Here is a 16,444-nt window from a genome sequence, read left to right as displayed (position 1 = left end):
AACTGTAGGTTTTAAAGTTGATATTTTCTAACATCTCCATAGACGGCTCATGGGCTTACTAAGCCAATGAACAGTCTTTGAAGGAGATTTTAGAAAAGGCACACATTGTAGATATCTGTAGTTATTTCCCTTTATTTATTTATTTAAACTGAAGTCATGATCAGGTCTTAATTAAGACAAATGCATAAATAAATGCATATACAAAAATACATATGGGAAGTAATGGAGATCTTTTCATAATGGAAATGTTTTGTCTTTAATGACACAACAGTAGTAATCCATAGGGTGTTTTCAGGACCTTTGGCCTATTAAACATGTCCTTCAGCCACACATGAGAGTAAATGCCATTCCAGTTCATCCTTTTAACTTTGTACACTGCAAAGTAATGTGGCTTGAATATCACTAAGCATCAATAACCTCACCAGAAAAAAAAACAAAAAAACAAAATTACGTAACCTAATACCTGCAACCCAGCAGTTGGGTCATCTAAACGACTGAGCATTTTATGTGGCCTGATTGATTTGTGTGCAGTGAGGCTTGGTCAGCCACCACACAGCACACTAACCCTCCAGAGCTCTAAGCCTGGGGCAGGGAGCCAAGCTCTCCTAACCTCTCCCACTGACTCGATGCCACCGAGGACCCCACAACCCATGCAGGGGCAACAGAGACTGACCACGGAACTCCAAGAATGCTCTGAGTAATCACCCAGTAACATCTGGGGAGAGGGTGAGAGCATAAGGGGTGAGCGGAAAAGAGGGAGAGAAAGGCATAGAGAAAAAGACAGTGTTTTGAAAAAACACTAACAAGCGTCTTTCAGTTCACCTTGATCAATTGGTTTCTTGGGTACATTAGAACTTCTTGCTATAATAGGCCAATTTAATATGTACCATGCTACATAGAGCATTCGTTTTGGCATACTTTTTTATTTTAAAATCAGGAGTGAAAGGATATTTTAATGCTTCATCAATAGCGCCTACCTCAGCACCATAGTGTGTGGTAGGTGCGTGAACATTTATGAAACTATATGCACTCTGTATAAGAATGTCTGCGAAAGTACTTAAGTGTAGATGTATACGTGTCAAGGAAGCCCCATGGGGAAAGCAAATTGGATAGCACCGATTGGGGTGGCGGGAGGCATTGTCAGCATGACTTCTTGGTCTCGACTCTAGCGACTACTTCAGACAACTGAGGATGAGCCTGAAAGTAACTAGAATGGCTTGGAAAGGATACCTTGGAGGAAGGCTGGCCATGATTTTCAACAGTACTAAGTTTGTATTCAGTTAGATGTGACAAAATTGGGTAATGGAGAAGAATTGGCATGAAATGGGATAAAAATGCTAGGGCAGATTAAAACCAGAAAGCATCAATATCGGGTTCAAGTCTGAGGCCCCAGCAGAAGGAAAAGAATGTTTGTCTATCTCTATCCCTCACGCCTCTGTGGGGGAGTTCAAAAGGCCCAGGGTCAAGTCCCTATCACAGCCAGCCGATGGAATTTTCTGACTATATACTCTCTTGTTTTCTCTTTTAGCAACTAAGTCCCAGCCAAGGCAGTTACACAAATTTTAAACAAGTACTTTAAATTTCCAATGGGTTGCCACAGCTGCTAGCAGCCTCTTCTGTTAAACTGTCAAGACTGTTCCCTCACTCCATGTCTCAGCAACATTGTCTCTCTGTTCTTCCCCAAAACACATTACTAAAAAGAGCACATACTCACAGGCAGACATACACACATGCGCACGCACACACACTACTCTGCAAAGGGACGGCTCCATGCTTAAGCGACATAAGCAGTCACTTAGGGCCCCCAACCGCTAGGGGGCCTCCATCTGCTAGGGAGCCCCCGACTGATAGGGTAGAGGGGGCCCAAAATATATTTTGCTTAGGGCCCCAAAAGCCTAGATCCGGCACTGACTCTGCAGTTGCATAGCCCACATTGGCAGATCACACTTTCAGAAAAATCTGCCCAGTCGTGAAATGTACTGGAACTAAAGTTGAACAAACAACAACGTTTGTTTTTATATCCAATTCGACCCTAAAAGTAGGAAAAAAACGAAAGCACTTCTGACTTGGTAGCATATCAAATCTCAGCTGTTATCATCTTTCGGATCAACTTATGATAAGGACTGAGGTGAATGGAGCAGCAGCAACAAAGCACAATTGGAAATTGAAACCGCTCTTGGTAGGACAAGGGGCACTCAAAAAGTCGCACATAATTGTTTTTATTTGTCTAATTATGCTTAAGAGATGTCTGAAACAGATTAAGTGCAGCCCTCTTTGGAGGGTCCTGCAGAGAGAGAGCACACTGGCAGGAGGATACAGTACTCATTGTTAAAAAAAGTATAAGTAAGTAAGTAATGTGAATCTTTCAAAACACATAGAAGAGTGAGGGCAAAAAGGAAAATAAAGAAGGCATTTTGTCTAAAGGGAAGTTTCTTGATAAAACATCTGCTTGCAAAGTACATGCCCCCACACAAACATACATGCACATACTGCATGTTTCAAATACACCCCACAGACACAGATTCCACACATGCACACATGGTCACACACACACACAATTTTTTCTTTCTATCCTTGTGGCAACCTGCTAACTAGAAATGTATGTTGCCTATATCCTAGACTTAAGCCTACCCCAAACCCTAATAACCTAACATTTATGGCTAAACTTAGCCTAGCCCTAAAGCTTAAACCTAACCGTTAATGCCTTCAACTAAAAGTTAACCCACTGCTAACACTTTGCCCAACTGTACATTTTACCTTAAACACTAATCCATTATTGCCCAAACCTTGTGGGGATTTTCAGGTTTTACGATCTGTGTAAACATAGACCTGGATTACACGCACACACACACACACACACACAATCAGACACACACACACAGCAAATGCCAAGAGGGCAATTCTCAGTTAGCATGAGTATTGTTTTAGCAATTAGACCATGCCAAGTCGGAGACAAACGAGACCTCACAGATACGGAGTTGAAGAAATGAACACTTGGTGTGGGGGCTAAAAGAATGTTCTCTAAGATGTAAGCCCCAACCGCCCTAATACTTCCCCATGTGCAGGGCCAAGCCACAACCACAAGAAACCCTTAAAACTACCTCCAGTGGGCCGCCAAAACCACTGTAAAGTAAATACAAACAAGAAACTGAAAAGTATGAAAGGAAAAAACATAAAAAGAAGTAAGCTTAGGACACTTCCTCTTTTCCTCCCTCATCCAACCACGAGTAATGCAGATGTGAAAAAGTAGTATATATATATATATATATATATATATATCTCCTATTTTTTTATTATTTTAAATAAGGCACAGTTGCATTAAATATCATATCTGTTACTGTTCTAAATTCTTGAAAAGAGGATAATTGGTACATGTGGCACCTATTCTCACTAGCTTGCTGATAGAGTAGGCTAAATAAAACAAAAACAAAAAAGTAAAGTATTGTGACAGTACAGTCAAAAATGCTATTTTTGCGCTAAACCCAAGGCATAGGTAATATTAAAAGATGGATATATGGCAATATCACAGACTACCATCATTTGTTACATCATCAACAAAGGTGAGTGAACCTGTTCCAAAGGCAGCCATGCATGCCCATGCCATGACATTACTTGCACCATGCTTCACAGATGAGGTGGTATGCTTTAGATCATCTGCAGTTCTCCACATTTTTCCATTACCATCTCTTTGATAAAGGTTCACCTTCGTGGCATCTGTCCATAAAACTGGGCATTAATTGAAAAATCCTTGGCTTTTCTGTTATTGGTCCAAATCAGAGGTTTACATCTTAATGTGTAGCCTTTGTAATGCTGCTGCTGAAGTCTTCTGCAAACCGTAGATTGTAGGGCTGTAACAATAATTTGACAGATTTTACCAGTCAATTTATTTGATTAGTAAAATCCGTCAGCGTCCTTATCAGCCATTGATTTGTCACTTATATTGTGCTTATTAGCCTGCATAACTTTGAGCACAACAATCTCACATGCATTACCTGAAACATTTCTGAGCTTGCAGGGAGCAGCAAACCTACACAGTGTGACACAATATGCGGGTGAAAAAATCTAAAGTCCACCAAATATTTCTAAGACAAAGATAATGATAACCATATGAAACAATATGGGCTCAGAGTTGGCTTTTGCTGCGGGGACATCCAATATGCTTTTAAAACGAAAGCATGTGGACCAGGTCGGAATGCTGTTTCAAATAACACAATTTTACATGTTAAAAACGATTGTTGACTAATCAGGTTTCAAATATTACAGCATGTGTCACTTAATGTAATGTTGTTGTTGTTTTTTTACGTAGTAGAAACTCTATCACTTGCAATTAATGTCACAGTGATTCAGTATGATGCTGATTAAGTTACAAATCATTCAAGACTTGGCTGATGGCTTCGAAAAATGTCCTCGAATGTCCTCCCAAAAAAAACATTATCTAAATACCCCTAATGTATAAGATCGTATCTGTTGATGGTTGTGTTTGGATGCTATACACTATCGTTCAATAGTTTGGGGTCACTTTGTTTTCTTTGTTCTCGAAAGAAAAACATTCCATGCGAGAAATTGTCAAGAAATTGAAGATCTCGTATAACATTGTGTACTACTCCCTTCACAGAACAATGCATACTGTCTCTAACCAGAAAGAAAAGAGGAGTGGGAGGCCCTGGTGCACAACTGAGAAGGAGGACAAATACATTAGTGTCTAGTTTGAGAAACCGACACTTTAAAGGTCCTCAACTGGCAGCTTCATTAAATACTATCCGGAAAACACCAGTCTCAGCATCAACAGTGAAGAGGTGACTCTGAGATGTTAAACCCTGCTGCTTTAAACCATAAAGAAGGATATAAAGTCCATGAGGATGATGGGGGTAATGGAGGAGTCCCAAAGCTTTTGGCCTAACCCGTATGCCGTGGTCCTGAAACTGGACGGCTTGAATGGATGACCTGTTGGAGTGGCTTGGCAGGGTCCACTTGATATCTACCCTTGAACTAACCAAAAGCTCCTGGCAGGTGACTCCCATTCCAGCTGCAAGGGGGAAAACAGTGTTTAACACTCCAAGTGGCCACTGGCAGTAACAAGTCTTGCCATTCAGACTCCATGGCATACCCGCCACCTTCTAACTTATGGACATTCTACTCTGATAATGATCAGCACCAAGTACGCAGAAGTGCAGAGGGAAGCCCTCGCCATCCACAGGGCTTCCACAATCTGCAGTAATACTTCCTTGGATGCAGCTCATGGAGGTTTGGGAACAAAGAGAGAGCGCACAGGGAAAGCTCTGGCAGATGCCAGAATGATCTGGAGGCTACCTGTAGGGAAGGCCACTCCCCAACACACCTGTCTTCCATTAAGACCAAACTGGGTGGTTATATGAATAGGGATAAGAGCTCATGGAGGGTAAGCTCTTCTATGAACAGACCAAAGGCATGTTGTGTTCCTCTTATAGACTGTGACCAAGACGTCTAGGCACGTCAGCTGTCTGACACACCCAAGAGGAACGTGAGTGAGCCAGACAGACTCTCAACCCCAAGTTCCACTTGTGACTGTTTGTCTTTACTTCATTTTTCGTGTGCTGTGGGTGAGAAAATATACATTTGGCCTCACACCCCCACTACCTGTCTCTATGTCCTTCTACTGCCTTTTTGCTACAATACATAATCATGTAATCTTGTGTGAACTGAACCGATTGACCTCCCTTGTGTATTTGCACAAACATTTGATTGACACTGATAGAGCGCAAGAGAAAGCCAACAAGCTTCAGTGAGAAAGTCGGAGGGAAATTGTTGCCCTCCCTGCAGAGAGTGAGTGGGAGAGTAACTATGTGTGTGGCACAAACACAGACATAGCCAAAAAAAAAACGTCTTGGCCTCCTGCCTGCTCTTCAATCTGCTGATGGTGAATCGTGATGAGGAGGCAACCGGCATCCATTTTTAGCAATGAGGTCATCTTTAATTATCAAAACAAAGAGAGTCAGCTGTGTCACTCCAATCTGTTATCTGCACTCATCCTCAAGGACACTGTTTATCTCCTTTTAATTGAATCTCTTTGAATCGAGGCTTATCGCTGTGTCACAGTGCACTCCGTTTGAAGCAAATAATGGAGTTGTTATGTAAAGGGGAGTGGGGGGTTAAGGGATACAGCTGACATCATGGGAGAGGAGCGGGATGGAAGGATAATAGGATAGAGGGGTGACAGGAGAGGAAGAGAGAGAGAGAGAGAGAGAGACTGAAGAGAAAAAGAGGAGCGCGAGGTGTGGGGGACATATTTGACAGCAGCAAATCCTGATAAGCTACCAGGAGTGATGGGAGGATGAAACTGGGACTAAAATAAAAATATCAAATGGCATGTCTCGCTGTCTGACAGCACCATGTGAGATGACATCATCGGTAGCGGGTGACTCCTCAATTTCCTTCCTGATCTCATATTTTCTAGCTCTCCTGACATCTTCTCCACTCAATGTCCTCCTTTTCACTCCTCTACTACTCCTCTCCCTAATTCTTATCCTTCGCCCCCTCTGAATGCAACACAATTAAATCATGTGTGAAAAGGAATTGTGAGCTTATCACCTTTAATAACCGCACTGTAAAAAATTATTTTGCAATGAAACCATACAAATAAATGCTGTTAGTGGTGTTCAAGATTTTTTTGTTGTTGATAAAAGTCATACAAAACAGAAATCTGACTAAACAATGGAATATGTAAATAAAATGACAGAATTAAAAGTTAAAAGGAGATGGTAATGTCAATCTGAATGGAAATGGACGGAGAGAAAATAAATAGTATTTTCAATTAGCAAAACATTAGGGAAACTAGTTTAATTAGCTTTACTCGATTTTATGCAGTCAAAACAGAAAATCTAATAAATATCATGGAATAAGGTAGGCCAATGTGAGTCAACTTGATTGCTATCTCTCTCCTGTTCCTTGTACCGTACCTGCTTGAGCTGCTGCTATTCTTGTCCTGCATTGCAGCTCTAGTTATGATAATTTATGTCCCTCCTACCAATGTAATTATATTATTTTTGTGATGATGGGGACCTGTTAGTGGTCATTTTGTCAAAATGATACTATGATATAAAATGCTGTAAAGAAAAAGAAACACTGTAGAAGGTGTAAGGGGTGTGCCGCTCTCATCATACTCATGTACGTAATTGTATCCGTTTTTCAGGCAAAGTTCTCCCTCTGTCCACTGACTGTGTTCTTTTGCCCATTTTAATATTTTATTTTTATTGGCCAGTGTGAGATTTGTCTTTTTATTTGCAACTATGCCTAGAAACCAGCATCCTGGAGTTGCCTATTCACTGTTAACATGGAGACTGGTGTTTTGCAGATACTATTCAATGAAGCTGCCAGCTGAGGACCTGTAAGGTGTCTGTTTCTGAAACTAGACAATAATGTATTTGTCCTTTGCTTAGTTGTGCACCAGGGCCTCCCACTCCTCTTTCTATTCTGGTTGGAGTCAGGTTACTCTGTTCCGTGACGGGAGTACTACATATCGTTGCACAAGATCTTCAGTTTCTTGGCAATTTCTCGCTTATAATAGCCTTTGTTTCCTAGAACAAGAATAGACTTACGAGTTTCAGAAGAAAGTTCTATGTTTCTAGCCATTTTGAGCCTCTAATCGAACCCACTATTGCTGATGCTGAAGATACAGAACTAGTCTAAAGGCCAGTTTTATTGCTTATTTTATCAGCACAACATAACCGCAAAAGGACTTTCTAATGATCAATTGGCCTTTGAAAATGCTAAACCTGGATTAGCAAACACACCGTGCCATTTTAACTTAAGGACTGATGGTTGCTGATAATGGGCCTCTGTACGCCTATGTAAATATTCCATTGGATATTTGCCGTTTCCTGCTACAATAGTAATTTACAATGTTAATAATGTCTACACTGTATTTCTGATCAATTTGTTGTTATTTAAATGGACAAAAAATAACTTTCTTTCATAAACAAGGACATTTCTAAGAACCCAAACTTTAATCACAGATAAAGTTCAGCTGTTCTAGTAGGATTATCCTTACATTTTCTTAGTTGCATCTCAGAGCAAAAGCCATGGTCCGCAGAGAGCTTCCAAAGCATCAGAGGGATCTCATAGTTGAAAGATATCAGTCAGGAGAAGGGTACAAATTAATTTCCAAAGCATTAGATATACCATGGAACACAATGAAGACAGTCATCATCAAGTGGAGAAAATATGGCATAACAGAAACATAACCAAGAATTGGATATCCCTCCAAAATTGATGGAAAGATGAGAAGAAAACTGGTCAAGGAGGCTTCCAAGAGGCCTACAGCAACATGAAAGGAACTGCAGGAATTTCTGGCAAGTACTGGCTGTTTGCTACATGTGACAACAATCTCCTGTATTCTTCATATGAATGGGCTATGTGGTAGGGTGGCAAGACGGAAGCCTTTTCTTACAAAGAAAAACATCCAAGCCCAGCTGAAGTTTGCAAAAACAGACATCAAGTCTCCCTCAAAGCACATGGGAAAATGTGTTATGATCTGATGAAACCAAGGTTGAACTTTTTGGCCATAATTCCAAAAGGTATGTTTGGTGCAAAAACAACACTGCACATCACCCAAAGAACACCATACCCACACTGAAGAATGGTGGTGGCAGCATCATGCTTTGAGGCTGTTTTTCTTCAGCTGGAACTGGTGCCTTAGTCAGGGAGGAGGGAATAATGAACAGTTCCAAATACCAGGCAATTGTGGCAGAAAACCTTCAGGCGTTCGTTAGAAAACTGAAAAGGAAGTGACCCAAAGCACACATCCAAATATCACAAAGCATGGCTTCACCAGAAAAAGATTAACGTTTTGGAATGGCCCAGCCAGAGCCCAAACCTTTTGCAAAGAAGAGTGGGTCAAGGTGTGCCATGCTAATAGACTCCTACCCAAAAAGACTGAGTGCTGTAATAAAATCAAAAGGTGCTTCAACAAAGTGTGCACACTTATTCAACCAGGTTTTATATTTTAAATTTTCCCCCCTCAAAGATTCCAGTTTGTTTTTCAATTGTCTTGTTCACATTATAGGTCACATTAAATATGGAAAAAGTTCTGAAATTATTTATCTTTGTCTCATTCTTTTACATCACAAGAACCTGGCATTTTAACAGGGGTGTGTAGACTTTTTATATCCACTGTAATTAGGTTATAATTCAAATGCAGTTAGATAATTTACTGCCTCCATCCATTTGATTATCCATTAACTATCCAGCTTAAAAATATAAGAGTCCACAGTAAATAATAAAAGGAGGGCTACTTTTTTTAAAGCAATGCAGTAGCCTTGCCATTCAGATTGCATTGAGCATCAAGGTAGTATGCAGGTACCATTGGTTTTGCTAGCTTACACAAAAATAACAAATCTGCGAAAATGGACCTCAGTTTAGAGAACAACAAGCCCTCACCACATCCAACGTCCCATGTAAGGCCCAATTTAATTGTAGGGACAGGAAGGACGGGTGACACAGGAGAACTTGGGAGGGTTGAACATCAGGTGGGCTGTGGCATTCTGGATAAGTTGCAGGGGTTTGATGGCACAAACAGAAAAAATTCCCTGGATTAGGATCTGTGCAGCTTCCTGTTTGAGGTAATAATTTACCAGTGTGTCAGAGCATGAACCTGCATCTCAATATCTGCCGAGAAAAACAGTGTTGTCCTCGGTCATGTCAATATTCTTTCAAGAGGAGGTCCATCTTGTTGAGGTTAATGTAACCTTAAAGTTCTGCATACTTTTGTGCTGACATCAGGCCAAGGATGTACAAATGTGTCGCCTCTTTGGTGTCAGAAGGAGAAACATGTATTGTGTGTCCTCTGCATAGCAATGATAGGAAAGACCATATGAGGATAAGAGTGAATCACTCAGTTTTATGAAGAGAAGAGAGGGACCCAATACCTCAGGGACCCGAGTAGTGAGAGCCCACGTGGCAAACACAGAACTGAACATCACATGGAAGAAGGGATGCAGTTCAAAAGTGTGCTGAGCCTGAGAAACCTAACTTGTAAAGAGTAGAGAGGAGGTCCTAGTGGTTCATAGAGTCACAGTGAGTGGGCAGATCTAGGAGGATGATAACAGAGCAGAAATGTGTCCACTTGGTTAGTGAAAAGAATCCATGTAAAACAAAAGAGAGCAATCTTAGTCACCCGTCCTGAAGCCTTCTTGAAGGGTAGAAGAAAATAATTTCTAGATTGATACCAATAGGGTTACGTTCGTAAAATAAGACAGAAAGTCTTCCATGTGGACATGTTGTGATGTAGTTGTGAATGCTGCAACTGAGACGCTGCTCATTTTACATGCAGCATAGTTAAATGTTGCCATTTCAGATTAGTTCATTATTGAACTCGAAAGGTAGGCCTAGGATAATAAGATATGAACCTACCACAGCTGCCAGGCTGTATGCATGGTTGTTTTATTGTATTTATCAGGTCAGCCTTATCAGAAAAAAAAGAACATTTTACATTAGACCAATTGCCTGATAAATGCAGTCCAAGAAAAGAATAGTCAAAGACAAAAGGATTACATCACAACAGCATAAACAAATTCCCTGTGTGCTACTGAATGGACAGTGTCTGAGCCTTTGGTCAGTTTCAGCACTATTTAAAAGTCTAAGGAAATTCATAATGACATTTTCTGGGTGAAGGCATGGCCTCAAACTTGCCAAAAGCAATCAGACCTCGGTGTATAGGGCTTCTACTGTGTATCATGGTCATAAATAGGGCTAATGAATACATAGATTTTAGATCAAATTATCAGTTTGTCAGTGTCAAGGTAGCCTGCCATTTTGAACATTTGTGAAGTGTTATCAAGCGTGCCGCACAAGCCCTGAAAAGTGAAGCCAAAACGTCTCGATTGCCCCCTGGTGAGTGGTCCCAGTATAGGTCATAAACCCCGCCCTCCCCATGTTATTCAATGGGACGCGAGACCAACTAAACAATTAAATTACCCTTCAAATATATTTTTTCCGAAGCTGGTTTCTGTCATTTACTGTAGTTTGTATCACGCTAATGTAAATTCAAGAGTTTGTTTTTAAAATAAGTTTGTTTTTAGTTAGTTATTTAATGCTCTAAAAACGGTGGTGTGACGTCGTGATTCACAGCTGTGATTGACAGCTATCTGAGCCGAGGAGCCACTGAATCTTCGGAGGACTGAGGAGATTGGAACTTTACATTTAATCTCTAAATTTCTATAATTGATATAATTTCACACGGACATAATGGGTTGTTCTGCAGTACATTGTGCTAACCGATCTGGCATTTCCAATCAATCTTTGAATTTTTTTCGGTAAGTTAAATTTATAAGCTATTTAATTAGTAAATAAATGTAATGGGCTAGCTAACGTTAGCTAAAAGACAACAAGCCTCGTTAATAGCCATGTTAATAGCTAGCAGGTGATCGTTAGCTAGAAGTTACCAATTATTTTTGTATTAGACTTGATGTAAGTTAGGCTATAACATATCGTCTAGGTTTAACAAGCAAAGGTTGTACTGTACTTGGACTTGCGATTGATTACGGTATGCGCATTCTGCGAGGGAGAGTGAGGGCGGGGCACAGGGGTGGGGCCGTTGATTTCGCGGCTTTGCGGCTTTACTTCCTTCTCGCTACTGCGCATAGCTACTGCGCAGAACTGGTCCCAAGATCGCTATCTGCGCAGACGCAAGTCCAAGATGTCAGCGCCGTATCAGGACACTGGTGGCTTCATTTTTCACCAATGGAAAAGAGCGAAAGGGCGTCTTCCATTATATATACAGTCTATGAGTGTTATAGTAACAGGATTTTTTCAAAGTATCAAGCCATGTAAAATGACTTCATTACATGACATTAATTTACCATATAGGCACACAGTATGTTGCAACTCCTCTACGCTACTCCACAAGTGCGATGCATTATTGTACAAACAAATGTAATGTATTGTGGTACCTCGGAGCCAACTTTGTTGTTTATTTTCCTGGCTCCCAATTTACAAATTTATCGCTGGTTTGTAATTATTATTCTGGGTATAGGAGAGAGACACTTTCTCATCAAATTGTGAGAAAGGATTATAAGAAAATGTATTTAGCTGAAAGGAAAGGGCCTTCCATCTGAGTTTCAGAGATATCCAACTGTCACGTCACATCAGTGAGATCCAACACCCTCTCTCCTTCTTTTGGATTTTGGAGTCAGTTGATGTACTCCTGGATAATTTTAACGCCAAAATATTGACTGTGTTGCACCAGTAAAGGTAAAGAAAACTATGAGCAAACAGAAAGCACCACGGAGAACCACCATGATGGTAATCGCCTTGAAAAAATTATGTAGGAAAGTGGAACATAAGTGGAGGAAAACTAAACTTGAATCCACTATGACATCTATAAACAAAGCCTTGGTAGCTTCACCTACGAGTTACACAGGGCTAAACAACAATATTTATCAGGAATGATCAACAAGAATATCAACAATACCTGCACTCTATTTGCCATGGTCAACAAGCTTACAAACCCAATTAAACAGATAGCATCAGAACTCATGTCCACTTTGAAATGTAATGAATTTGTTTCCTTAGTGAAAACATTTAAAGTATTAGACCGACCATCAGAACTACACAGTAGTTGACACTGTAATGACACTGTACCATACCGACGACCACCAAGATAGAACTTGGTTATTATGTCACAATTTATTACAATTGATCAAACATCCCTAGAAAAACAATTAGACATCATAAAACTTCCACATGTCTCGACACACAGCCATCTGACTTTTTTAGAACTATTTTTAACTCTAGAACTATGGATCTACAGCAAATAGTTAATGGCTCTCTGCAATCAAGCATTTCCCCAACTTCTCTAAAAACACCTGCCATTAAACCCCTATTAAAAAAGAGAACACTGGATGCATCAATATTGAACAACAATAGACCTGTATCAAATCTCCCTTTTATAGCCAAGGTCATTGAAAAGGTTGTCTTCAATCAACCCAGCAGTCTCTTAGACAAATTTCAGACAGGCTTCCCGACCTCACCACCGTACTGAAATGGCTCTGATAAAATTTGTAAATGATATATGGCTGAATACTATATGGCTGAATACTAAAAATAACAGTTTTGTTTCTATTAGATCTCAGTACAGCATTTGAAATTATAAATCATAGAACACTTTTAGACAGGCTGGAAAATTGTATAGATCTCTCCGGGACTGTCCTTAATTGTTTCAGATTTTATTTAGATGGCCGGAGTTACTTTGTCACCATTGGCAATCATGAATCTGATAGGGTGGTGATGACATGCGGAGTTCCCCAGGGATCAGTTCTCAGACCGCTTCTGTTCAATCTATAAATGTGACCTCCGGGCCAAAGAACAACGACATTAACTACCATAGGTATGCAGATGGTACTCAAATATATATGGCTCTCAAACTGAATGACAACAGCTTTATAGACTCACTGTGTCACTATATAGAGCACATACACTCACCTAAAGGATTATTAGGAACACCATACTAATACTGTGTTTGACCCCCTTTCGCCTTCAGAACTGCCTTAATTCTATGTGGCATTAATTCAACAAGGTGCTGAAAGCATTCTTTAGAAATGTTGGCCCATATTGATAGGATAGCATCTTGCAGTTGATGGAGATTTGTGGGATGCACATCCAGGGCACGAAGCTCCCGTTCCACCACATCCCAAAGATGCTCTATTGGGTTGAGATCTGGTGACTGTGGGGGCCATTTCAGTACAGTGAACTCATTGTCATGTTCAAGAAACCAATTTGAAATGATTCGAGCTTTGTGACATGGTGCATTATCCTGCTGGAAGTAGCCATCAGAGGATGGGTACATGGTGGTCATAAAGGGATGGACATGGTCAGAAACAATGCTCAGGTAGGCCGTGGCATTTAAACAATACCCAATTGGCACTAAGGGGCCTAAAGTGTGCCAAGAAAACATCCCCCACACCATTACACCACCACCACCAGCCTGCACAGTGGTAACAAGGCATGATGGATCCATGTTCTCATTCTGTTTACGCCAAATTCTGACTCTACCATCTGAATGTCTCAACAGAAATCGAGACTCATCAGACCAAGCAACATTCTTCCAGTCTTCAACTGTCCAATTTTGGTGAGCTCGTGCAAATTGTAGCCTCTTTTCCCTATTTGTAGTGGAGATGAGTGGTACCCGGTGGGGTCTTCTGCTGTTGTAGCCCATCCACCTCAAGGTTGTGCGTGTTGTGACTTCACAAATGCTTTGTTGCATACCTCGGTTGTAACGAGTGGTTATTTCAGTCAAAGTTGCTCTTATATCAGCTTGAATCAGTCGGCCCATTCTCCTCTGACCTCTAGCATCAACAAGGCATTTTCGCCCACAGGACTGCCGCATACTGGATGTTTTTCCCTTTTCACACCATTCTTTGTAAACCCTAGAAATGGTTGTGCGTGAAAATCCCAGTAACTGAGCAGATTGTGAAATACTCAGACCAGCCCGTCTGGCACCAACAACCATGCCACGCTCAAAATTGCTTAAATCACCTTTCTTTAAATACCTGGATGAAATACCTGGATGAACCAACATTTCTCTCTTTCTTTGTTTCAATGTTTTATTATTTTGTTGTTATTCTATTTCTATTTTGCTGTTTTACCAATCGTTTTTCTGTAATGCAAGTTCTGGTGCTATCAGAGGAATAACCTCTGTGTAAATGTAACAATCTGCGGATGACGGATAATGCAAGTTCTTGTGCTGCTGTTTAGACATCAATGTATTTTCTCACAAAAGGACTAACAAGTTTATCCAAGCGCTGGAGCGTGAGGATTGAGATACCGTAGTGTTACAGTAAACAGTTATGGTTACTGTAATTCATTAAGGATTAATATAAAATGCATGTAGATACACAGCATAAATGTCCCCCTGGAAATGCAGGGTAAAACATTGATGCAGAGATTATCTCAAACAGGGACTGACGGATTCATCCTAGCGCTGGAGTGAAAGAATTGAGATACTGGAGTGGAAAGTCCCCCTGGAGGGTGATTAGGGAATTGTAACAATCTGATTTATTCTATTGCATTTTTATATCTGTCTTTTCATTGTAAAGCACATTGAATTGCTTTTATGTATGAATGCTATATAAATAAAATATACTATATAAATAAACTTGCTTGCTTGTTTGGATCACAGACGCTTGTTTTGTTGTTTATCGCCCTCACCTGTTTCCCTAATCACTGTTCCTATTTAAGTTCCTCCTTTCCCATTGCATCCTATCTGTCTTCATTTGGCGTATGCCTGTTTCGGTTGTTTGGTTCAGTCCTGTGTAGTTGTGTAGTGTTCCTTTTGTTATAATTCAAGTTCTGTTATTAAATGTCCTCCGTTCTCTGAGCGCTGGTGCCTCATCAACCGTGACACCAACTCCCTCTAGGTATCCCTAATTATAAATAATGTACACTCCCTAACGCCAACAAAAACACAACTGATGAATAATAGAATTAAAAAATATTTAAACATATTTAATTTATTTATATCGGGTTCTCAAGTATAGTCTAGCAATAGAGTGACAGATCCCGTACCTCTCCTGTCTTTGAGCTAGCTTCATGCATGACAGAGATACCAGGCGGAGACTGTCCTATTCTTTCTCTGTATATATATGCTCTGGCAGTGGAGACTCCAAATTGTGGAAAAAGGCCATTGGTTTATACCAAAATATATTTTGATATACTAGTAAAATATACCAACATGAATTTCAATAAATCCCTACACATGAAACAAGAAATATTGACTGTATAAACCCACAGGGCTGGGATCTGAAAAGCAGTATATGAAAGTTGACTGCACTTCCTTGGTCCAAACCATATAGAAAACAAGGGAAATAATTAAAGAGAGATGAGCGAAGGATGGCAAAAAAATATATTTAGGACTCTCTGCTCCCATTTCCAGTAAGCCCCTAATGTAGGTACCAGGTTGTTGTTTAATTTATTTTTTAAACAAAAAGCCAACACAAAACAATAAAGAACTGTTTAGAAATGGTGGTAAGAGAATATTGTGCTTTTCCCTAGCATTGGTCAGCTATATGTAAACATTCTCCTCAGTTTGATTACTAAATGCAAAACATATTTGCGGGCAGACAGTCCAATAGCCTTAGGTGCACACAGGGTTTTGTTGTGAAATTTGCACAGATATCACCACAATATTTTGGTAGAGTGGGTGGAGTGCCGGAGGGACGAATGGGGAGGAGAGTGTTTTGCCAGACTACAGGATTAAGCATTGAGGATCCAAGTTAAGCTGTCCATTTCATAGGAAGGTGCATAACGCTGCTTGTCTGTCTCATTATGAACCTTAGCAGCTTGTGAGCCCACAAGGTCACAGAAGAGGGATTCAGGCTTTAACTCCAAACTGACTTTAACTTCTACCAACTAAATAACTAATATGTTGCACCCAGGCCCAATGCACTGTAGAATCAGTTTTCTTAGATCCCAT

The 16,444-nt window shown here is 40.4% G+C and overlaps 1 protein-coding gene across 2 annotated transcripts in view; it reads right to left on the bottom strand.

The window, feature by feature from the left end:
- Positions 1-16,444, bottom strand: part of LOC105014997 (astrotactin-2) — a 410,989-nt gene that overhangs the window by 23,966 nt on the left and 370,579 nt on the right. The gene's annotated exons all lie outside the window — the stretch shown is intronic.

The sequence above is a fragment of the Esox lucius genome, chromosome 14 (genome assembly GCF_011004845.1).
Source record: "Esox lucius isolate fEsoLuc1 chromosome 14, fEsoLuc1.pri, whole genome shotgun sequence".
Lineage (NCBI taxonomy): Eukaryota > Metazoa > Chordata > Actinopteri > Esociformes > Esocidae > Esox > Esox lucius.
Note: the sequence above shows the minus strand (reverse complement) of the source record. Positions and strands in the feature narration are given on the sequence as shown.